Genomic DNA, 23,990 nt, shown 5'->3' with positions numbered 1-23,990 from the left:
ATAAGCAATTGGCTGGATGTTCACACTCAAAGAGTTGTGGTCAACAGCCTGATGTCCACGTGGAGACTGGTGATGAATGGCATTCCTCAGTGTTCAGTATTGGGGCCATCCCTGTTTAATATCTTCATCAGCGACATGGACAGTGGGATAGAGTGCACCATCAGCAAGTTCGCCGGTGACACCAAGCTGTGTGGTGCAGTTTACATGGCGGATGGAAGGGATGCCATCTAGAGGGACCTTGACAGGCTGGAGAGGTGGGCTTGTGCCCTCATGAAGTTCAACCAGGCAAAGTGCAAAGTCCTGCACATGGGTGGGGGTAATCCCAGGCGCAAATAGAGGCTGGGCGGAGAACGGATTGAGAGCAGCCCTGAGGAGAAGGGCTTGGGTGTTGGTTGACAAGAAGCTCAACATGAGCTGGCAATGTGCGCTTGCAGCCCAGAAAGCAAACTGCATCCTGTGCTGCATCAAAAGAAGCATGGCCAGCAGGCCAAGGGAGGTGATTCTGCCCCTGTACTCCACTCTGGTAAGACCCCACATGCAGCACTGCCTCCAGCTCTGGAGCTTCCAACATAAGAAGGACGTGGACCTGTTGGAGCAAGTCCACAGGAGGGCCACAAAGATGATGAGAAGGCTGGAGCACCTTTCCTGTGAGGACAGGCTGAGAGAGTTGGGGCTGTTCAGCCTCAAGAAGAGAAGGCTCCAACAAGACTTTACAGTGGTGTTCCACTACCTAAAGGGGGCTGAAAAGAAAACCCAGGAAGAACTTTTTACAAGGGCATGTAGCGATAGGATAAGGGGTAGGGGCTTTAAACTGGAAAAGGGTAGGTTTAGATTAGACATAACGAGGAAATTCTTCACTGTGAGGGTGGTGAGGCACTGGAACAGGTTGCCCAGAGAAGTTCTGGAAGCCCCAGCCCTGGTAGTGTTCAAGGCCAGGGTGGATGGGGCTCTGAGCGACCTGGTCTAGTGGAAGGTGTCCCTGTCCATGGCAGGGGGGTTGGAACTAGATCATCTTAAAGGTCCCTTCCAACACAAACCATTCTATGATTCTATTCTACAAAGAAAGTATATTCAGTTTTGCATGCATTGTGGCTTTAACCTATTCAGAATTTCATTGATTGATTCTCTGTATGTGTTGATTTTTGTTAAGTTTGTCTCCTTTCAGTTTTTTTTTTTTTTTTTGCTCTTTGTACCCTGGGTTTTAATTTTAATAGTTGTAAAAATTACTTTTTTAAAAAATAAAAGATATTTTTATTTAACTTGTAAGAGAACTTTCAAACACTCTGATAGCTGCTTAGCTACATGTCACTGGCTATATGCTCTGAGGCTGCAGAATGGCGTAGTCCTGTGGTTTCAGTAAAGCTCTATAACATATAATCAATAGTAAGGCCAATGCTAATATACACAGAACTGGGTGCCGGCAAACACAAAGACATACTTACTTCAAAAACAGATTGAGTGTTTAAAGTTACCTTTCCAAATGTTTTTAGTCATGCTATTTTGAAGCTTCAGATGCTCACAGCCCCGGACATGAGAGCCTGCTATAACCTACTTCAGTGCAAAATCAGCTGGCCTGAACTGCCATTGATGGGTGGCTGAGCTAAAGAAAGATGCTTTATTTTTTACTACAGTGGACTCAGCTTTGGAGGTGTTAATCATCATCAAATGAGAGGCAATAAGCTGCTGTGAACAATAACTTCTTAAACACCCCAGTCGACTCCGTTAGCTAGTATTTTGCAACAGCCTCCTTTGGCTCAGTCTAAGCTGATTCAGGGCCCTGACATAAAACCAAATCAGTAAGTTTGATGCAGAATGGAGTAAAAATTATCTCCAAGTTTATATTTGGTTTAACAAAGCCACAGTAATTTCTTTTAAACTCCAATCAAAACCATAACCTGACCACTTGAAAAAGGAAAGAGGATGAGGCAGGCTCTAATTTTATGCTGCTTTCCCAAGAAAACAGAGTTTATAACAGCATCTTGGTTACATACATGTTTCTATTCTTCTTACTGTCCTCCAATCAGTTTTCATTTTGCTGGCCAGAAATTGATTAAGGGATGCAAATATCAAAGATGGTATATTCCAGTAACTCCTATGCAAATTTATGTCAGGGTAGACAAAGAGATGTACCCAAACTTTGTGGTCTACCAAGAAGGTATGAGGAAATTAGTCATATCAGGCACAAAACCCCACCAAAAAAAAAAAAAAAAACACCAAAAACAAAAAAAAAACCCAAACCAAAAAACAGACAGAAAAGAGCCATAGGAGAATAACCCTTGTAAGATCTACTTGCAAGATCTTGGTTCTTTCAGAGCATCCAAGCACATCTAGCACCAAACAGAAGAGCAACGTCACAACAGGTTGTTACTGCTAGTTTAAATTGTTTGTACCACTGTGATATGTCCCATCTGTGTCCTTCTCCATTCTGGATTCCCAACAGTGGAAGATACTCAGCAGTCCTCAACCATTTGATGCAGTCCTCAACCAAATGTAATTTAATTAATTACATTTCAGTTTGCTCATACTGACAACAATTAATCTGAAGACTTGCACCTGAGCTGCGTGTTTTGACCTTAACTTCATCTTCTTTGCTGTATGAGCTTAGAACAGGGTGTACATGACTGAATCGATTCCTAGTTAAATTCTGCAAAGTGGGTTCACCATCCTGGTCTCTGGCTTCTCTCCCAGCAGCAAAGGAGTAACTTCCATCGAGTACGCTGGTGAAAGTGGCTGTCGTAATGATTCAGTGTACAAGATTACAGAGAAGGGAGGTGCAAGTGTCTTCCTGTTTGGAAAGTCAGCTTTTAAGCTCTTTGTTCCTTTCACCTCTCGTTCTTGCTGGAGTACACTAACACCTCTAGCAATTTGTGATGGTTAGAAAAAAAGAAAAGGATGGTGGATTGAAGTTCAGGAAAAGAATCGTGTTCGTAGTTTGTCCTTTCCAGACTCTAGTTTGTCACCAAAAATAAATCCATCCTAGGCAAAGCTGGCAGGTTCTTGACGTGCTTTAATGATTATGAATCAGAGAAAAGAGAATGCTGTCCTCAAAGACATTGTCTATCCTTGTTTGAGTACGTAAAACAAAGTGGATCTTGTCAACCACACCTACTGCATTTTGAAAACATCTTTCTGTGCAGTGTTTAGAGGGATGTAGACTTTAAACTTTTGAGGATACTGGGACAATGGGAAGACTTGTGTATGTTATTCAGTTGTTTTTAACAGGGAATTTGTCTGAAAATTGTTTTACTGTGTTGCTGGGTTTTGACTGGGTATTGTCCCAATATTACGTACAAGTCTTTCCAAATACTTTACAAAAATTTGAGTGTGGCATTTTCTCTTTTCCACCTACTCCTTCTTAGGGGTCCTACAAACCCTCTGTAGGCATCTTTCACTGTCTTCAATTTCCAACATAGGGATATGGGATACATGTCAAACCAGGCTGCAGCGCAGGAAAAAGAAAGGACTGACTCACTGCCTGAAAGCAGGGAATTGCTAATGAGATAAAAAGCAGTTCTACCAGTGACTTGAACCTGTGCATTCTGTTATCAGAAAGGAGATTATTTCCACTGCTCTTTGTTCAGATAGCTCTGTGAGTAACACCTAGTGGCTGCCACACTAAAAGTAAAAAGTTTTTTAAAAAGGATCACTTCTCAGGCTGTTCATACTGTGTTTGTGAAGGTACAAGGGTCACTTCCATTATCTTTATTTGCACATGTTTGGAAAGAGCAGTTAATCAGTCACAATATGGTATTTCCTCCAAGCTACTCAGTCTCCCCTCCTGTCACAAACTGCTGGCATCTCCTTAGTTACCCATTCACCTTTTCTTCTCTGGTTTGGCAGCCAATAGTTTCTAAGTCAAGCTCTCACCTAAGAGGCCATGGATTCAGGCTTTCCCTCAAGCCAGGCCAGTTGCGGTTCAGCTTTGCCTCTGCCACATGGGAGCGGCTGCCCCAACTCCATCTCCCACGTGCAGAGAGACAGAACTTGGGCCCTTCTGCAATGGTACAGCTGGGGTGCACAGCAAGGAAAAAGAGGCCACCTTTTATTGCCATTCACAGTGGGAAAGGAGGCAATGCCAGTCTTCATCAAACCTTGTTGATTTGTTGCAATCTTTTGCAAACCTGTGAAGTGGACAGCCCTCTTTCCCCATGCCTTCAAATATACTCTCCGGAAAAGAGACTGACCAGTCCCTAGGGGCATTTGTCAATGCTTGCCATGCTGTTCTTGTTCTCAGAAGAATGCCTTCAATTTTGTGTATTTTTTTTTTGTCTTGCATCTTCATTAGACTGTACGGTTCCTCATGGGCCCTCTCCTGCTTGAAAAAGGGGATTTGGTTTTTGTTCACTCAATGTTTGTGAAAACAGGATATCTCAAACTCAGTCAGCATTTCTTTTGGGTTTGAAATTTTTACACTTAAGAATAAAGGGTTCGGCACACAGCCATTTTATTTTCAGTTGGGTGGCACTGAAATGGGTCTCTGCTCTGACCATCTTTTTCTCCCCCTCCTCCTTTTTTTTTTTTTTTTGAGTGGAAAAGATGGATCAGGTGGGATGGTCTTTGTTGTCATGAAGAGGAAAGAGCTTTTTGTCCAAGCTGTGTATATGTGCTCATCTGGAAGAATATTGTTGGGTTTTGTTTTGTTTTTTTTTTCCCTACTGAAGCAATTATATCAATATAATTGCAAAGGGGGATTTAGCTCTACAAATAGTTGTGTATCAGCCTACTCCCATAAACGCCATGGAGTAGATAAACTGAAAAGCACTTTAGCTGGTAAAACAGCAACGCAGATAGGATTATTTATCTTATCCTCCCACCCTGAAGGAAGGGACCACGGTCCTTGGCCTATGCTGAGGTGGTAAAGCGACACTGTTGTGGAGAGCAAACTCCTCTACAGCAGCGGGTCTGCGAGGAGCCCTGTGGGAGAAGGTCGTGGGGGCTGAGATGTTGTGCTGCAGGCCTCATTACAGGTCAAAGTTCTGTATGTGCTGCCTGAACTCAGGTAAGTTTTCCAGTAAGCTCAGCTAAGCACGGCGCAGGATTATGGCTCTTCCCGGCAGCCGCGGGTCAGAGTCCCAGACGGGGGCCGCAGGGGAGGCCTCAGGGGCGGGCTGGGAGCTGAAGGGAGCCGCCGCCGGGGCCATAGCCTTCACCCTCACGCCGCCCCCAGCCCTGAGCAAGGCGGGGTGTTCCCTGCACGGCAGGCCGGAGGAGAGGGCAGGAGAGGGCAGGGCAGGGCAGGGCAGGGCAGCGCCGCCATTTCGGCCGCTGCCGCCGGTGCCTGCTCCGCGCCCGCCAGGGGGCGGCCTCCGCCCAGGGCCGCGCCGAGCCGTGTGGGGCCGCGCGGCGGGAGCCCGGGGCCGGCGGCGGGGGGGCTGGGCCGGGGGGTTGGCAGCGCCTCGCCGCCGCCGGGGCTCCTGGCACCGGGAGAGCCGCGCCGGGCCGTCGCGTCCTTTCCCTGGCTGTCCGGAGAGGAAGGCACCTGGGTGGGCGGCAACACCCGGAGGTGTGGAGGTAAGGCGGGGGCTGCTGCGGCGGGTCGGGTCGGGTCGGGTCGGTCCCTGGGGAGAGGTCGGTCCCGCCGCCCCACAAAGTTCCCGCTCGGAGCGGCTCACCCTCCCAGCGCTCCTCCTGCTCAGCCCAAACGGAGACGCCACCGCCGCCGCATAGCTCCTCCCAACCCTGCCGGCTGGGCAGCCCACACCTGCCAAACACGGGGGCCCGGCCGGTGCCCGCCCCCGCCGGGGAGGGTCTCCAGCTGCCCCACACCCGTCGTGCGCCGCCGGCCCGGGGCCTCCTCCGTCGGGAGGCAGCGGAACCCGCCCCCTGTCCTGGCCGAAGCGGCAGGTGGGCTCCGTGTGAGAGGACGAGGCGGTCGCTGTGAGGGGCGCTGCGCCCCCCGGTCACCGGCACTGTGTGGGTACAGCAGCCGGCTGCCTTAGGGTGCATGGAAAGGTGCATTTCCCTAAGGGCTCTTCTTGTTTGTCCCCCAGCTCCTCACCCCTTCTCCGAAAGGTAGGTCGCTGCCTGCTTTCCTCCAGAGGTTTGCTCGATCTTGCTCAGGGAGCTGCTGGCTCCGCAGACCTGTTGCCGCACGGTGGATGCCTGGAAGATGGCGGGATCAAGCCACACCTGGGCAGAGGGCACCGGGGCCTCCTGCTGCCCACCCTGTCAGGCCTTGGGCAAGCAAGGGGACACAGAGATTAAAGAGAGAAAGGAGGAAGCAAGGAGTCATCAGACTTGGGTTTGGATTGTCTTTCCTCCTCTACACAGTATTTATTTAAACTCAGTATGGTGTTCCGCCTCCCAGCCCTCTCATCCGCCTGCCTTTCTGCACCATACTCTGGCGCGGGCAGGTGGGATCCAGAGCCCTGCCCGCGGGTGCTGTTGTACCCGTGTTGAGCGAAGGGATGGGAGCCTCAGCACCACAGACTGGGAGTTTGTCTTCTGGTGTGGCAAACGCTAGGGAACAGCCTGTTAAAAACAGCAATTTTAGCTGCAGTTCTTTTAATGTTGGGGATGAAGTTAGTGTCCCAAGAAACCTGCCGTGCAGCTGATCTGGCAGGTCTTTTAGTTGTGCAAAAACAGACTCAGGGCGCTGGATTTTGCTTTTAGTTTGCAAGGTGGTTCAATGAGAAATGGTTTCTGTTAAACTCCTTGTTCACTAGTGGAACACAGGATTTGAAATCTCTGCAAGTCTTCGCAGCATCACGATGTGACAACCTGACAACTGGTCACTCAGAGACTGACCCAGGGCTTGTTATGGAGAAATGAGTAATTGCCAGTGTGAGGACCAGTGAACCCTAGAGGCACCCACTGTTGTCTTAAAAGAGAACAGCTGCAATGCAAGCACAGAGTGATCCTGGTTGGCAGGGGCTCCTGGAGACTCCTGCTTGCAGCTGATAAACCTTGCAGGTCGTCTGTATTTCTTCTGGCAAGACTGCTGCCAGCTGGCATTTGCAGATGTAGAGGCCTCCTTGCTCCCACTTGATGGTCAGATCAACCTGTTCTGAGGCTGGTTGTGGGCAGTTCTTGTAAACAAAATGTTCTGACTGATGCAGAGATCTGTACTAAACCAAGTTAGAGCAAGAACCAGTTATCTTTGTGATTATCAGATGGATAAAGGGTGGTTGAGGATCCTTCCCACCCCTGCTTAGATTGCAGTGATTTCTTATATAGACAACAGGATTGTTTCTATTCTCCAAGCCACTTAATTGTGGTTTTACGCACAGATATAATTTGAATATAATGAGGGACACTCATAAGAAAATCTTCTGGACATTCTTCTCAGACTGGAGAGTTTATGGGCCAGATGCTGTGTAGTAGGTAGATGGAGAGCCTGTTTCTGCCTCTTCCACCTTAAGCAAAGCATGTTTTGTAAGATATGCAGACTCCTCTGAGTGGACCAACAATTGTGCCAGTTTTGGTTCTCCACTCTGTGGGGTAAAGAGTGTTCCTGGCAAAAAAAAAAAAAAAAAAAAAGAAAGAGGAAACTGTTCTTTTGTAATAGAGAGTATACATATCTTGAAGGGTTGGAGGGCGAGCAGGGTAGAAAGAAGAGGAAAACAAGGTAGACAGGGTACAGTCAAGCAATACTGAGTTCCAGTTGTTGTTGTTTGGCATCAAGCAGCTCGGAATGATGATTTAATGCTGTTTGCCACAATGTTGGTGTAGTAGCTGGTGCTGCTTAGAGCGCATTAGTGAGTGATGTGAAACTTGGTACTGGACCAAATCACTTCAGCTCCTTTGCTGATATTTCTCTCACAATAAATCAACTTCTTTATCAACTGCCAGCAAAGTACTCAGCGTCATTTGAGGTCCCTGAAGAAGGTATTCGTGTTCTGGAACAGAAACTAAGAAGCAGAGAGGGCCAAGTGTCCTGGGAACATGGATCACAGAGTCATTTGGAATAGCAATTGTTTAAAAATGTTACAGGAAAATATGGTACTGTTCTTTGTTTAATATTCAGTCTTTATCATGAGTCAGGTAAACTGAGATCTCGGGCAGAAGAGTTTATAGACAAAACACAAAGTTATTTTCATTTTTCTGTTTTAGGTTATTATCTCAGCATTAGATGCTTCAGTAGTACCTTTGACAGATAAAAGTCTTGTGAGCTTCTTCTGAGACAGAGACTGAGGACTGGGCAGGTAAGATGGAGACAGAAAGCTGAAATGACTAAGATATAACTGGAATTTTAATGCTAACTACTGTACAATTAAATTTACTTCCAGAGAAATTAGCAGCTTACTACTGCAGTATGCCTCTTTGGTAATTAGCAGATTAGTATGTTAAAGTAAAAAAAGACTTATGATGGAACTGCAGGTATGGCTAAAGATCTAATAGTCATACACGGAGTAACTGAGGCACTCTTTTAAAGCAGTTTGGACCAGATGACAACAGAAGAAGAGGTTTTGCTCACTGTTCTCCTGCGGCTGTTATGCAGCCTCACTGCTGCACTCCACTTCCTCTCTTCTGCTGGTTCTCATATGCAGCGGGCATTCTTCCCTGCTTTACCTTAAATCTTTACCTTGGAACAAAAGTATGGATTTTGTTTGTTTGTTTTGTTTGGATAAATTCCTGGTTAGCTCTAGAAAAGGTTCAACAAGTGTTAGAGCAGGCCAAGAATGTGTAATTGAAAAGTGGGGAAAGGAGGAAGCGAGGGTGTAAAATTGGGTCATCCTGTCTTGTGAACCATAACTGTAGTTTAATTTACCCCAAAAAGATTAAAAAATATTTAGGCTAATTAAATAGCTTAATGGGAACACACTTTTTAAGAGCAGAAGGCTCTTCAGTCAAGACTTTCCAAGATCTGTTTGATCTAGGAAACCTGTGTTTAGATTTAATTTAAAATATCTGCTGCTTTTGCTGGTGAAGGCATTTCCTTACTACACCAATACAAGCAGAAAAAAAAAGGATTTTCTGTTTTTGTGTGAAAATTGAACATATTGTCACACTATAAAAAGACACAGGTTTTTAAGGCAGTAGCAGATTCTGTGGCTAATAATGTGCAGTATATCAAGGTACTTGGTAATGGAGCACCTCTCCCATTTTAAAACCAAGTCTTTCCCCACTGTAGTGAGCATTGGTTTTGAATTTTGTTTTTTGTAGTGTTACACTTATTACCATTTGGGAGTAAAAAAACCTGAAAATATATCCATCATAATTATGCAACTCTGAAGTTTTAAAACAAATGCTAGCAGATAGATGAGTGCAGTCTCTAAGTCAGGGACTGGAGGGAGTGCTGAACAGGCTCTTGAAACAGCCTGGGAAGGCTTGACACCAGCCCTTGACTGAGTAGTACTCATAGCGTGCTGAAATCAAAGAAGTGTGGCTGAGGGCTGTAAGAAATGAAGTTCCAATTTATTTCTCACCCTTTGGTCATGTATTCCTTAGTCCAGTTCTAAATCTTGGGAGACAGGCAATTTGTCTCTTCCATCTGACAACTGTTTATATTTCAAAGTGATTGAGCCTGTCGTTGATCAATACAATGTGGTACAAACGCGAGCAGTGAACATTTCAGATGGTACTTCCCTGAAAAATATGGGCTTCCACTTTTTTTTCTTTTACCCAGTCAAGAAACTGTCCAGTTAGAGGATCTTAAAATGTATTTTTTCTTAGAAGAAATTTTGAGTTACTTTGAATCTCTGTATAAATTCTAAAAGTCTTAGAATACCATTTTTACTTTCTCATTTTAGTGTTTTTTTTTTTCCCATGTTCTTGTATGGAAGTACCTGCTGACATGGTAATAAAGTGCTTGATAAGGTAGACATTGAAGTAGTTTGTATCCCCAGTGGTATAAAAACAACAATCTAAAAAAAACTTGAACAAATACACAAGGGTTAGTGTCTTTCGGTCACCAGTTACAGTAATCATAAAGAGTTACAAAAGTTACAAAAAGTTTAATTATAAAGGTTACAAGTAACAACAGACGTCTAGAATTTTTCATAGAGCATTGCAGTACTTCATTTCTAGATACTCCTGTAAGGGAAAAGGTCAAGATATAAAGTTGTTTGCCTTCAAGTAGTAGAAGACCATATTCAGTCTCAGACAGCGCAACTCTTTCTACAGGGATGGAAAGTTGCATATGAGTCCTCATTGAGGGTTAACACTGAATTCCAGACGGGAAATGTGAACGTAGTATTGTCTACAGTAACTTATTTTTATTTCTGTAAGGTGTAATTAAATTTAACTTGTAAAAGCAAATTTTTTTTTTTTTTCAGAAAGCTAGCATAGGCAGTTCTTGAACACCTGTTCCCTATAAATGTTTATCTGACACCAGTCAGTTAAGCTCACTTGGATACCCCAAATTATCACCTAATGAGTGCATGGCTTTACAGCCTCTCTATTTCTCCCTTCCAAAAAAACCAAAACCCTCCATCTTGAAATGTGAGTCACAATTGACAATAAAGCATGCATGAGTTAATAGGCGTATCTGCTGTAGGTTCATGAAAGTACCTCCCAAGAAGAGCACATGAAGGAAGCAAATGTTTCCACACTGTCCAGAGATGGGCTTTTGCTCATGGTGCTGTCATTACCTAGGCAAAATATGGTGGGATCCCATGAAGAACTGATGGAATCTAATGTAAGGATATGTAAGGTTGTGTCAGTCTTATCTGCTGAAGTTTGTGCTGACTCTTGTTTTTTCAGACACTGAAATCCAAGTGCAGATTTGAACAAAGGGAAGCATGTCCAGCATAAATATAGGTACATAGGAACAGATTGACATCATCTTGCATGATGCATTGTGCATAGGGTAACCTCATGATCATGGGCTTCAGTTCAGCAGCTTCCTTAAGATGAGTATCCAAAATTGGGCTATATTAATTCCTCACAGCAACTATACATTAAAAGCAGCAAATTAAAAAAAAAAAATCAGAATTAAATGTGCTTGAACATATTTTGCTGCTGTCAAACACTACTATGGTATCAACGTAGCTGCAGAGTGTTTAAATTAACAAAACAGAGATTCCAGACCAGCTGTGGAGCCTCAAACTTAAGAAGGACATGGACTTGTTGGAGTGAGTCCGGAGGAGGCTACAAAGATGATGAGAGGGCTGGAGCACCTCTCCTATGAGCACGGGCTGAGAGAGCTGGGGCTGTTTCGCCTGGAGAAGAGAAGGCTCTGGGGGGACCTGATAGCGGCCTTCCAGTACCTAAAGGAGGCCTACAGGAAAGATGGGGAGAAACTCTTTAGCAGGACCTGTTGCGATAGGACAAGGGGTAATGGTTTTAAAACAGAGGGAGGTAGATTTAGATTGGATATTAGGAAAAAGTTTTTTACACTGGCCCAGGTTGCCCAGAGAGGTGGTGGATGCCCCATCCCTGGAAACATTCAAGACCAGGTTGGATGAGGCTCTGAGCAACCTGATCTGGTTGTAGATGTCCCTGCTCCTTGCCAGGGGGGTTGGACTAGATGACCTTTGAAGGTCTGTTCCAACCCTAACAATTCTATGATTCGATGATGCGTGAGGTTGTTGGGAATTTAACATTAACTATGTGCCAAGTTGATCTTATGCTCCCTATATAACCAGTTAAAGAACTATGCTCTTACCTTGGTGATTGAAAGTGGACTTATATTCAGGAGTCAGAAACCCATTATTTCCCCACCAGTTTCTGTAAAATAGGAGCATGTGAGAGTGAAGTGAGTGGACCTGAGCTCCTTAGCTCAATGTCTAATTTAGATGCCTAAAATTAGGCAGTTCTAAATATCCTGTTGTTGCACTCCTGGAATCAGGAAGAATAATACCATTCCATTAAGATCACTACGCTCAGATTTCGTTTTCTTCTTTTTTTTTTTTTTTTTTTTTTTTACCAAAATGGGAAGCGATTTTGAGATATATATTCCAGTTAAGTAAAGGAAAGGCATGGCACTAAAGTTGCTGTCCAGTCCTCAGACTTCTCAGGCAAAATGTTGAGATTCTGTCCTCAGGTAATAGTAACAGCACATTGAATTTTTTCTCTTCAGAATATTCCATTTTTCTTCCCCAGTCCCATATAGTCACATAAATATTTTAACTCTTTTCCTCTTACATTCCAATTCAACATGTTCCATTTATGATAAATACATTTTAGGAATCGAATATACTTAGAAATCTGAGATGGGGAAAAAATCCATGCCAGAACTCATCCAGTCTTCTAATATATAGGGAGTGGTACTGAGTCACAGGGTGTTCAAGATCTCTTGAGTAGCAGTTAAACTGATGAAGATGGTAACTTGAAACACTGCTTGGCTCTGCCTGTGTGAGGGAAAGAAAGATGGGAGAGGAGTAGGAGAAACTTATTTGCATCTGTGTCCAGATAGTAAATATTTTCAGAATTATCTTGTCTACTTATGAACTCAAAGCGGATAGAACAGATGCTCACTTTATATAGTGTTGTAAACCAACGTATCCTAAATCCATGCTGTAGTTACAGACTATGATGTATAGAAAGATGGGATTTATATCCACACAGGATATAGAGATAAGCCTACTTACAAAATAAGGATCAAAGCTGGGAATTGACTTTTCTAGCTCAGAAGGTCTACCCATCAATTTTTTTTTGAGTTTCAAGAGGTCCAAGTCACATTAAATTCTCCTCTGTTTTGTAAATTAAGATCTTTGTATCATACAGGACTCCAGGAAGGTCTGTATTCCTTATACATATCTGCATCTGGTACTTTTTTCTGCAGTAGTGAAGTAATGCGTAAGTAAAATCTATGCAGTGTCCAAATGCAAGAGTTTCAGCTCATAAAGCAATTGACATATTCTGTGGAAAGACCAAAAAAACTTTTTTATAGCTCAAAGAGAGAATACAGAGGAGCAGTAGCCACTTGTTTTTTAAAGAGCTTATCTACTGCAGAAGTGGTGATACCAAGTGCCCCTTCACTTGAGTAATCTACATGTTTAACTTACATCACTGAATGTTTTTTTTTTTAAAACCAAGGCCCAATTATCAATTTGAAAATTATTAAAATGGGGACATTAAAAACCTATCAAAAAGGGGAAAATAATCAGATTCTTACAAAGAATCCAAAATTAGAAGATATTACCTCTTTATGACGTGGATTTTTTCATAAGACTGTCAAAAATTATGAGGCATGTTCTCAATTCCAATTGGACTGCTTCCCAGGAACAATGGCTGTATTGCTTATCTATTAGGAAATTGGTGATTCTTTGAAAGTACTTCTTCACACTGAATGTAGTGCTTTTTAGGATCCATGTATGAAAGCTGTTTCTTGCTTTTGATAGCTCTTCTGACAAACATATTTCTAATTCTTCAATTTGCTGGTGAATTCCATTTTGGAATTTCTCGATCATGCTTACATTCCAAGCACCAACAGGAAGATTTTTGCTAAATAGTTGGAAGATCTGTTGGAGGAACTCATAGATGATCATTGTGACATTCTTCTTTGTGACCTTGGTAATCTCCATGGGGAATCTGAAATCTGTCGTTTCGCTGAGACATTGCTGAGAAAAATAGCCACCCATTTTGCACAGAAAGTTCATGTTGTGGTAGTTCACTTTGTCTCCTTGGAAAAGGCAAACTGGATGCGAGATGTTGATGTACAGTGCCAATGTAATGCAAACTCTCAGTAAACTTCTCTGAAGCAAGATGGTCATACTGATGAAGCCCTATTTTCCTTGCCTTTTTGCAGATCCGTAAGCTTGTAGTTTCTTAGTTGCCTTGTCAGTGTTCAGATGCTTCTCTTTCATGTCTCTGAATTTATTTCCTCTGTATGACATTCTGGGTATTACTCATTTTGTAGGAATTGCATTTTTATCAGCTGTGAGCCTGCCAAAGTTTACTGTTTATTTCAGTTTCAAACAGTTGCAAAGGTTTACTCCTTTCGGCTTTGAATATATTTAATTGAAAAAAGAGTAATTGATTCAATCTGGTCAGTCAGAGGACATGGACAGATTAGCAAGTTAGAATCTGGTAAGGGAATTTCATCTTTTCTTATTCTTACTAGAAGGCAGTCTTGCTTTATGCTGAGAAATTTTACTTTTATGCGTAAGTTGGCAAAGACAGAAAAAGAATCACATCCTCAGCTAACAGATATGTGGATATGCACTCTAAGCAAGATGTAATTTTATTGATTTAAAACCAAATGTCTTTTTTGTTAGGACAAATTGTTTTGTTTGGGAAGTAGCTTAAATTTTATTAGCAAAATAACCCTGTTGTTGACACAGGCATTTGCTCACTAGGGGCATATGATGCTATCACTAGGTTGGCAAAAAAAAGAAGTATATACAGCTCTGAGGACAGATCCTTTGTTCTCCAAAATCTCTGGTAGTTTGCTGCTCAGAGAAGCTTTCTTCTACTTAATCACTTGATGAATCAGCCTAAATATTTTGAGATGTAAAGGAAGGCATGCTTTTATGTAAAGAGGAATTCCTTACATTTTAGACTAAGAAAACTTCTGTTTTGAAGCATCCTCCTGTGAAGACAAGCTTTCAACGAGACTGAATTTACTTGTGTTGGTAGCAAAATGTCCTGTCTTTGGGACCACTGCAGCCAGTGCAATGCTGGAATGTGTCTCCCAGTGTCTGGCCAGTGTACTTCTCTGAATATCAAATCTTTGCGGCAGCTTGCAGCAGGACTGCACATAGCCACCAAGATGTTGATTATAAGTGCCCAAAACAGTCTCGGCCTTTTGTGATGACAGTTCTGAGACAGTGCTACATAAGCACTGTGGCTTGAAATGAAAGTGCATGGTTGGTTCCTGAATATGCACTAGCAAAGTGCCATATTTCTAGGTAGTGCTGGCTTCCTCATGTGTGGTACTAACCGTTTTAACTGGTTCCTGTCATCACAATATGAGAACTCACTGATGATTGTAGAGAAAGATTGGATTGAGTATTAAGATAAGCAAAAGTTACAAGGCATTTAGCAGACAGATTTGCTTCTCTTCTTGTGGGAATCTTTCAGGATTGCTAAATCTATATGTGAACCGAAGTGATTTGGTCACTGAAGTGTACAGAGTTTAGAAAGCCAGAGGACATGCCCTTATGTAATTTAGCCTGCATAATTGCAGGGGTATTTGAAAAAGAATATGGAAAACATTGAAGCTCAGGAATGTTGATGTAAGCAGCAAAGGAACTCCTGGATGCTCTTGAGATTCGAGAATATTTTGTTAAAAAAAAAAAAAAATCCTCCTGGTGCTTGGAAGGACCTGTTAAAATGTGAAAGACTGAAAGATTGCTATGGATAAGCAGTTTTTTTTAGCACGCCATAGGATGACTTCATCAGTCATACAGTAGGACTTTACTGATTTATTAATGCTCCTGTGATTATTCTTCTTGTTTTGCTACTGCTCATGCTAATGGTGTAGTAGTATTGTGGCATTGTCATAAATGACACCCAGAGATTTTCAGAGGAGTTAATTTATGAATGAAATAGTGGGGAGGATGGTTTTGTGTTTGCAAGACTGGCCAGAAAATCCAGAAGGCTGTGGTAGACTTGATGCATAGATTTGCCACAGATATCCTGTGGTGAGACTCTGAATTACTTTCAGTACTTAGTTCTTTTTAAAGACAGGATTCTTAAATTTCCCTTGCTTTTTATTTTCTCTGTCTGTTTGTATTCCTTAGCACATTTAAGATATGTATGACTTCTAGTGTGTAAGGAATCCAAACTTAGTTGTAAGCGTTGCCTTTGTCATATATTTTTAAATTTTTTTTTTTAAGTCTACATATACTGAAATGATAGAAGCTAAACTGTAATTAGCATTTAGTGTTAACATGTAGCGTTAGGAAGATTAGAATATCTAATTGAAATGTAGTGTAATAAAAGGTTACTGAAGCTTGTACTAGAGAGATATCTATGAGTTCTCCTGAAATTAGGTCTGTCAGAAAAGATCCCAGGACAAAGGATGCATTTACTAGTTGTTACACTCAGCCTAAAGCAGCAGCGAATGTGTTTCTCAGGATTTTTTTTTACATTGACACAAAATTGTTAAAAAAGGCAGTAGAGCATTTCTTTTTTAACTAAGGAGGTTGTAGTGTCAGAAAATTATATGTTTAATAGACCTGACTGAGCAGAACAGAAATAAGTAGCAGGCTGAATCAGATCTTGATGCATGGCTGGAAGCATATAGTGAGAGATTAGTTATGTATGCTGAGCTGAAGTGGGTTCATTCAAGGCACCATACGAGAATAAATCACATCAGATCCGTGTCTAGGTTACAGCTAGAGTAATCGCGTTAAGAATGTCTATACAGTAATGCCACAGAGATCAGAGTCTGATCCAGGTCTCCATACCAGGAAGTGGACTGAGGCTGAAGACTTGGTGGCTCATATATCCAGGTGCCAGGATTCGGAGACATCTACATGGCAGATGATGTGTCTGAGCCCAGCTGCTGGAAGGATTCACTTTGTACATACATGTATATTTATATATCCTCACTAGCAGACCTCCATCCTGCTTAGCAATAGAGAGGAACAGGAAGAAGCCTTTGATACTCATGTGACTGCTCTGTGTGTCTGTCAGTGTTGATCTCATAGTGTGTGTGTGTATATATGTGCTGTATATGTGTTTGCATGTGTGTGCCTACGGGAAATGCATGCTCAGCCTCACCTGTTGGACCTGAGAGCATGGAGCTGTGACAGCCTTGCTTCTGTTGGGCTGCTGAATTCTGCCCACCCTACCAAATTTTGGTCGTTTTCTCTCAGCCAGGGACCACCAATTCCAGTAGGAAATCCACAGTCTCTTCTAAGTGCTTATAAAGTCCCCATCTCACTTCATTCCTATTATTGAGGGCTGTACAAGTGAAGGAACACTTGCAGGGACAGGAAGAAAAGATTTATCTTGGAATTATCCGCTATGCGGAAAATGTAGAGGACATAGCCAGAAAAACAGAAGTGGAATACCCTGCAAAGGCTGTTTGGCTTTTCAACGGATTTTCCATCCGTCTACACTGTCAGACTCTTTGTGTTAGATTTTTGTGACTCTAGTGTTCTCATTTGCTTGCAATCAATTCTAATAAACAGTTAGACTAGCACTGTTGTTCATCCGTCTGTAAAAGGGTCATCTTGACTGCCAATAAAACAGCAATCATGAAAGCATCTCCACAGTGATAGGAGATATAAGGTTTCTAATGCTTTCTCACTTGTACTAGTCAGTGCTGATCTTGTCAAAATTGTATGCTTGTGTGATAAAATAATAAACCAAAATGCCAGACTAGGTTCCAGGAGAGAGACTCACTCCCAGCTGCAGAGGAAATGTTTCATGCTGCATGTGTTTTTAGATATCTTTGTTGGTCAAATTACTCTTAGGAGCAAGCCTCTAATAGGGCACAGATGATGTGGAGCTTAGGGTGAAGCTTCACCATACACAACGAAATTGATCTAATAGTTAGCTCCTACCCACAGAGTTGGTTCTGTTTTTTTTCCTGTTTGGCCTTAGGACTGTTTGAACTTGGGAAACTAATGTGACTGAAAAGCCAATCTCCATCCCTTTCACTGGGAGAGGCAGCAGGGGAAAGGACAATGTTTTGCCTTCTTTTGTATCCTGAACTGGCTAATCAGAGTAGAGCTGGTGCTGGCACATAGGGACAACCAGAAGAACACGGCACAGGAGCAGGACCTGCTTTCGTCAGCAGGCAGTCTTCAGATCACCTGAGATTATGTTTAGGCTTAGATGATCTGATCTTCCTGATTTCCCATGGTAAGGCCTCTGAGGGAAAAAAAAAAATATTTTCTTAGCTTTTAGAATGATACAGACAATTTGGATCAGGTCTCTTTGCCTTCAGACCTTTTCACAAGGAGATGTGATACTAAGAGGCTGGAAACCTGGTATTCTGAGTTAGGAGCCTGTGCTGTGCAGCCTGTAGCCTGTGTCATGTGATCTTACCTCATCATGACATCCACCAGCCCTATTTTGTGGGAGAGGGAAGCATTAGCTATATTGCAAAGTATCTCAGCTCCTCATTTCTAGCACTTGGTCCTGAGATTGTAGAACAGAGCAAAAACATTTAAAACCAAACTAATAAAAAGCTAAGAACCTTACCAAGTTTAACCAGGGATTTCTGACTACTCTGTGTTTGCTACAGACCTCTCTCTTACAGAGCTGATGCCAGATGGAAATCAGTCTGTGCTGTATGTTAGCCTGTGTGAGTACTAGAGGCTGCAAAAGTGCATTAATGTTGTTTCACCTTGCAATATATGCATACAGTGATTCTGTAGGCTGTCCTGTATCATCCTCATAATAACAAATAACAGCGTATTTCTTGTCACGTTAAGTAGAGGGCAGCTACTGTTCTGATGTAGTGAAAACTTCTTTGTGTTGCTGACAAAGCCTTTTTATTTCAGCATGGCAGTTTGCTTGTGAGAACTGTCTTGAACAATGCGGCATAACTGTAGGAAGACTGCTCAGTAGTGATGCAGAATTGTCTAGACATGGTGAAGTGAAAACTTAACTATATGTGACAGGTGTGTTTATAATTTTAAAAATTTTATTTAATGAGCTAATGGTTTCTGAGCTCCTTTCACCCAATTCTCTAACTCGTTCTCCTTGTGTTATGTCAAAGCTTTCAGAAGGTAAGACAGAGGACATACTGTAACTATTTTTCAATTCCACATGTGCTGAGTGCTTAGGTTTTTCCTTAGTGAGGTCAGCAGGCTTGTTTTCATCTCTATCCAGCTGCTAATTTTGTGAACTCTGGAGGACAGTATTTATTTTGAGGTTTGAACTGTTCTCTCAGACATCATTGAAGCTGGAGGACGGTTTGGAAAGTTGTTGCGGGAAGCAAGACAGACAGTTGGACTGTGTAGTTTCTTGTTTCTAGGAAATCAGTTGAGAAGTGTAATAGAGATATAATTACATATTTTCCCTTAAAAAGTTGTCTAAAGTTAATAACACACATAAATATCATGTCTTTGTAATTAAGCATTATTGTTAAGTGTAGTTGCAGTGGACTTTTTGTGAACACATGTGAAATAAGATGAGGACAGAGAATACTGACATCAACTTGGTTTGACAATAGGAGTAATAACCATGCCAGTTTCTGCTTGTTTGGATGGTTGGTTGGTTTTTTCGCAGGTAAATGTTAGCATTTCAAATTAACTTTATTTCTCCTGGGGAGATGGTCATGTCATGAAAATGGTCATTACCAGCAGTTTTAACAGCCTGCCTTGCTAATAATCTTGGCTAAAGGCTATTAAATGTTAAATAGTCACAGACACACTTCTCTCTGTGATTGATGGATTATGAAGTAACCAAGTTGTTGCTGAAGACTCTCATAAGCCTTGACAGGAACATGTGATCATGTAGGTTCCTGCAGTGGGGCAGATTCCAAGTTGGGAACAGCTAATGTTGCTTCATGAAAATATGACTGTATCTATTCCGTGTCTGCCATGTACATAGCCATGTGTCTGCCGTGTTCTGCCAAAAACTCTCTCATCAGCACACAGAAGGGAGAGGGGTCAATAATGCAGAAGAATGGAAGCTTTTGCAAGAACCATCAGGAGGAAGAGATTTCCTGCAAAGCATGAGGTGCACTTGCAGAACTGCTTCACTGCTCTGCAGACTGAAGACGAAGGACCTGTTGCATCAGGAGAGATGCTGGAGCTGCGTAAGGAAGCCTGATCTGCTCCCAGTGTAACAACCAGCACAGCTCAGAAAAGGCGACGGGTGGGTGATAGCAGTAGGCGACTCTCCTCTGAGAGGTATGGAGGCACTTGTTTGCCAACCTGATGCAATCTCTAGAGAGATTCGCTGCTCACTGGGGTTTTGTATCAGGGATGTCACCAAGAGACTACCAAGCTTCATAGAGCCCACTGACTATTTGCTGTTGCTGCTGTTTCTCGTGGGCACCAGTGGTACAGCCAGGAGGAGTCTGAGGACTATCAAGGATTACAGAGCCCTGGGACCAGCGGTAATGGACTCCAGAGCACAGGTAGTTTTTTTTCATTAGTCCTCCTGGTCAAAGGGCTAGTTGAATCTGATGAATCAACAAATGGTTACAGGACTGGTGCCACAGCCAGGAAGGAGTTCAGTTACTTAGACTATGGGACTTGCTTTCATAAACCTGGTTTACTGGGGGCAGATGGGATCTATCTGCCAGAGAAGGCGAAGAGAATCTTTGGTCATAGGTTTTCCAAGCTGGTGAAGAGGGCTTTAAATTAAAGTTGCTCAGGGAGGGGAACCTCAATCCATCCCACTCCTAGCAGTTTGATGTCAGTGCCAACAACAGGTGCCCTGAGCCTGTAGAAAGATCACAGGTCAGCAGGAGAGCACCTGAAGAGCAGCACAAAGGAATTCTAGCCACTCCAGCCAGTAAGTCAGCTTCATCGGGGGCCCAGTTTAAATGCCTCTATGCTAATGCACGTAACATGGGGAATAAACAAGAGGAGTTAGACATCTGTGCACACGTGCAGGCCTGTGATCTTGTTGGCATCACAGAGACATGGTGGGATGGTTCCTGTGACTGGAGCATTGAAATGGAAGGATACAGGATCTTTAGGAAGGACAGGCAGGGGAGATGAGGAGGAGGTGTTACCTTCTGTAGTCATGGCAACTGGAGTGCATGGAACTCTGCCTGGGGACAGATGAGGAACCAACTGAGACCTTATGGATCGGGATTAAAGGGAGGGCAGGGACAGGTGACATTATAGTGGGGATTTGTTACAGGCCATCTGACCAGGAGGACAGAACGGACGAGGCCCTCTATAGACAGATAGGAGCAGCCTCACAGTCACAAGCGCTGGTCCTCATGAGGGCCTTCGATGACCCTGATATCTGTTGGAGGAGCACAGCAGAGCGTAAGGAATCCAGGAGGTTCCTGGAATGTGTTGATCACAACTTCCTTCTCCAGGTGACAGAGGAGCCAACAAGGAGATGTGCTATGCTTGGCCTTGTTCTCACCAACAAGGAGGGGCTGGTAGGGAATGTGAAGCTCAAGGGCAGCCTTGGCTGACCATGAGATGGTGAAGTTCAAGATCCTTACGGCAGTGAGGAGGGCACACAGCAAGCTCACTACCTCAGACTTCAGGAGAGCAGACTTTGGCCTCTTCAGGGAGCTGCTGGACACAGAACCATGGGATAAAGCCCTGGAGGGAAGAGGGGCCCAGGAAAGTTGGTTAATATTCAAGGATCGTCTCCTCCAAGCTCACTTCCATGCATCCCAATAAAGAGGAAGACAGGCAAAAATGGCAAGAGACCTGCATGGATGAACAAGGAGCATCTGAACAAACTCAAACACAAAAAGGAAGCCTACAGAGAGTGGAAGGAAGGACAGGTAGCCTGAGGAATAGAGACATTGTCCAAGCTGTCAGGGATCAGGTTAGGAAAGCTAAAGCCTTGACAGAATTCAATCTGGCCAGGGATGTTAAGGGCAACAAGAAAAGCTTCTTTAGGTGCATTGGAGATAAAAGGAAGACTAGGAAAAATGTGAGCCCTCTCCAGAAGGAAACAGGAGATCTGGTTACTCAGGACATGGAGAAGGCTGAGGTAGTCAATGGCTTTTTTTTCCTCAGTCTTAACTGGCAAGGGCTCTAGCCACACTGTTCAATAAGCAGTAGGCAAAAGCATAGACTGGGAGAATGAAGAACCACCCACTGTAGCAGAAGAGCAGGTTCAGGACCATCTAAGAAACCCAAAGATGCACAAGTCCATGGGACTTGACGAGATGCATCGCAAGTCCTGAGAGAACTGGCAGATGAAGTTGTCAAGACACTGTCCATCATAGGTGAGAAGTCATGGCAGTCTGGTGAGGTTCCCACTGACTGGAAAAGAGGAAACATAACCTCCATTTTTGAAAAGGGAAATAAGGAAAACTTGGGGACCTATAGGCCGGTCAGTCTCATCTCTGTGCCTGGCAAGGTCATGGAGCAGATTCTCCTGGAAATCATGCTGAGGCATATGGAAAATAAGGAAGTGATTGGTGACATCTTCATGATAACATGGCTTCACTAAGCACAAATTGTGCCTAACAAATTTGGTGGCCTTCTATGATGGGGTTACAGCATTGCTGGATAAGGGATGACCAACTGACGTAATCTACCTGGAGTTGTGCAAAGCATTTCACACTGTCTTGCATGGCATCCTTGTCTGTAAACTGGAGAGACATAGATTTGATGGATGGACCACTCGATGGTTAAGGAATTGGCTGGGTGGTTGCACTCAAAGAGTTGTGGTCAACATCTTGATATCTAAGTGGAGACCAGTGACAAGTGGCGTTCCTCAGAGGTTACCATTGGGACCGGCGCTGTTTAACATCCTTGTCGGTGACACAGAAAGTGGGATAAAGTGCACCCTCAGCAAGTTTGCTGATGACACCAAGCTGTGTGGTGTGATCAACAAGCTGGAGGGGAGGTATGCCATCTAGAGGGACCTTGACAGGCTTCAGAGGCTGACCCGTGCAAAGCTCATGAAGTTCAACAAGGCCAAGTGCATGGTCCTGCACGTGGGTCATGGCAGTCTTAAGCACAAATAGAGGCTGGGCAGAGAATGGATTGAGAGGAGCCCTGAGGAGAAGGACCTGCATATGCTAGTGGACGAGAAGCTCAACATGAGCCGGTAATGTGCGCTTGCAGGCCAGAAAGCCAACCGCATCCTGGGGTGCATCAAAAGAAGCATGCCCAGCAGGTCAAGGGAGGTGATTCTGCCCCTCTATTCTGCTCTGCTGAGACCCATCTAGAGCACTGCATCCAGCTCTGAAGGCCCCGGCATAAGAAGGACGTGGAACTGTTGGAGTGAGTCCAGAGGAGGGCTAGAAAGATGATGAGAGGGCTGGAGCACCTCTCCTATGAGGACAGGCTGAGGGAGTTGGGGCTGTTCAGCCTGGATAAGAGAAGGCGCCAGGGAGATCTTATAGTGGTCTTCCAGTACTTAAAGGGGGCTGATAAGAAAACTGGGGAGGAACTTTTTACAAGAGCATGTAGTGATAGGACAAGGGGTGATGTCTTTAAACTGGAAGATTAGACATAAGGAAGAAATTCTTCACTTTGAGGGTGGTGAGGCACTGGAACAGGTTGCCCAGAGAAGTTCCAGAAACCCCCTTCCTGTAAGTGTTCAAGGCCAGGTTGGTTGGGGCTTTGAGTGACCTGGTGAGAGGCGTCCCTGTCCATGGCAGGGGGGTTGTAACGGGATGATCTTTAACTCTCTTTCAACCCAAACCATTCTATGATTCTATGAGTGTTTGAGGTACCATCCGTTCGTACAGTGCAGACTACATCAGAAATAGTTCAGGCTTCCTGCTTGAAGACTCTCAGTGAATCCAGTGACATTCATTTGCTGTGTAGATTGTGACTCCAAGTGAATAACTATTTCTACTATGTGTTTTTCTACTTAAGATTTTCCATAAGTCTGTCTGTGAAAGAGCTACGTGGGTTTCCTAAGCACTTCCGCAGTCTTTGCTCACTAAGAGATTATTTGGACTCTCTGGGAGGAGATAACTTCTGGAATTAGTGAATTGGTGCATCTGCCTTTTGACGCGCTGCAGTTAGTAAGTAGTCTAGCCCTTTCGCAACAATGCTTACTTTGAAATTGCTCAACACACGTGACAGGCAACTGAGCAGGCTAGCGTGTGACAGATCAGTGTTTTGGACAGCATCTGAACACAGGAGCTTTTGATGTGCAAGAACTGTGAACCAGTTCACTGTAAAGCTTATTCAAAGCCCGTATGAATGACAGCTTTAAACTGTTGATAGAAGAAAGGTTACTGAGTTCCTGTCTGGACACTTGCACATTAAGCAAGGAGAGGTAGTATGGCAAACTGCCACAACAGGCTGCAGTGCTATAAATTTACTCATCCCAATCCCACAGTGATTGACACTGACCAAACAGCTACGTCCTCACTCCAGAGGCTTAGTAGTCACCTTCCCTGAACCATAATTGAGATTAGCTGTATGGATTTGCGTCAGAATTGTGGTTGGAGTGAATGTTGAATGCTGCAAGCATAAAGCAGCTCTGGGCCCCAAACCTCTGCCTGTTTCTAACAGTGAGGTGAGCAAGTTTCTGGAGAGATTGATGATTTCCTGGAAAAACTAAAACTGGGCTCAGTGAATGAATCC

General features: G+C 43.6%; 1 protein-coding gene across 1 annotated transcript in view; it reads left to right on the top strand.

The window, feature by feature from the left end:
- The first annotated feature begins 5,402 nt into the window (after positions 1–5,402).
- Positions 5,403–23,990, top strand: part of MOB3B (MOB kinase activator 3B) — a 103,669-nt gene continuing 85,081 nt past the window's right edge. Inside the window, exons 1-2 of the mRNA XM_086770577.1 lie at positions 5,403–5,511; positions 8,053–8,144. The gene's annotated coding sequence lies outside the window, so the exon portion shown is untranslated. The remainder of the gene's footprint in view (positions 5,512–8,052; positions 8,145–23,990) is intronic.

The sequence above is a fragment of the Chlamydotis macqueenii genome, chromosome Z (assembly GCF_036417535.1).
Source record: "Chlamydotis macqueenii isolate bChlMac1 chromosome Z, bChlMac1.mat, whole genome shotgun sequence".
NCBI classification, from domain to species: domain Eukaryota; kingdom Metazoa; phylum Chordata; class Aves; order Otidiformes; family Otididae; genus Chlamydotis; species Chlamydotis macqueenii.
Note: the sequence above shows the minus strand (reverse complement) of the source record. Positions and strands in the feature narration are given on the sequence as shown.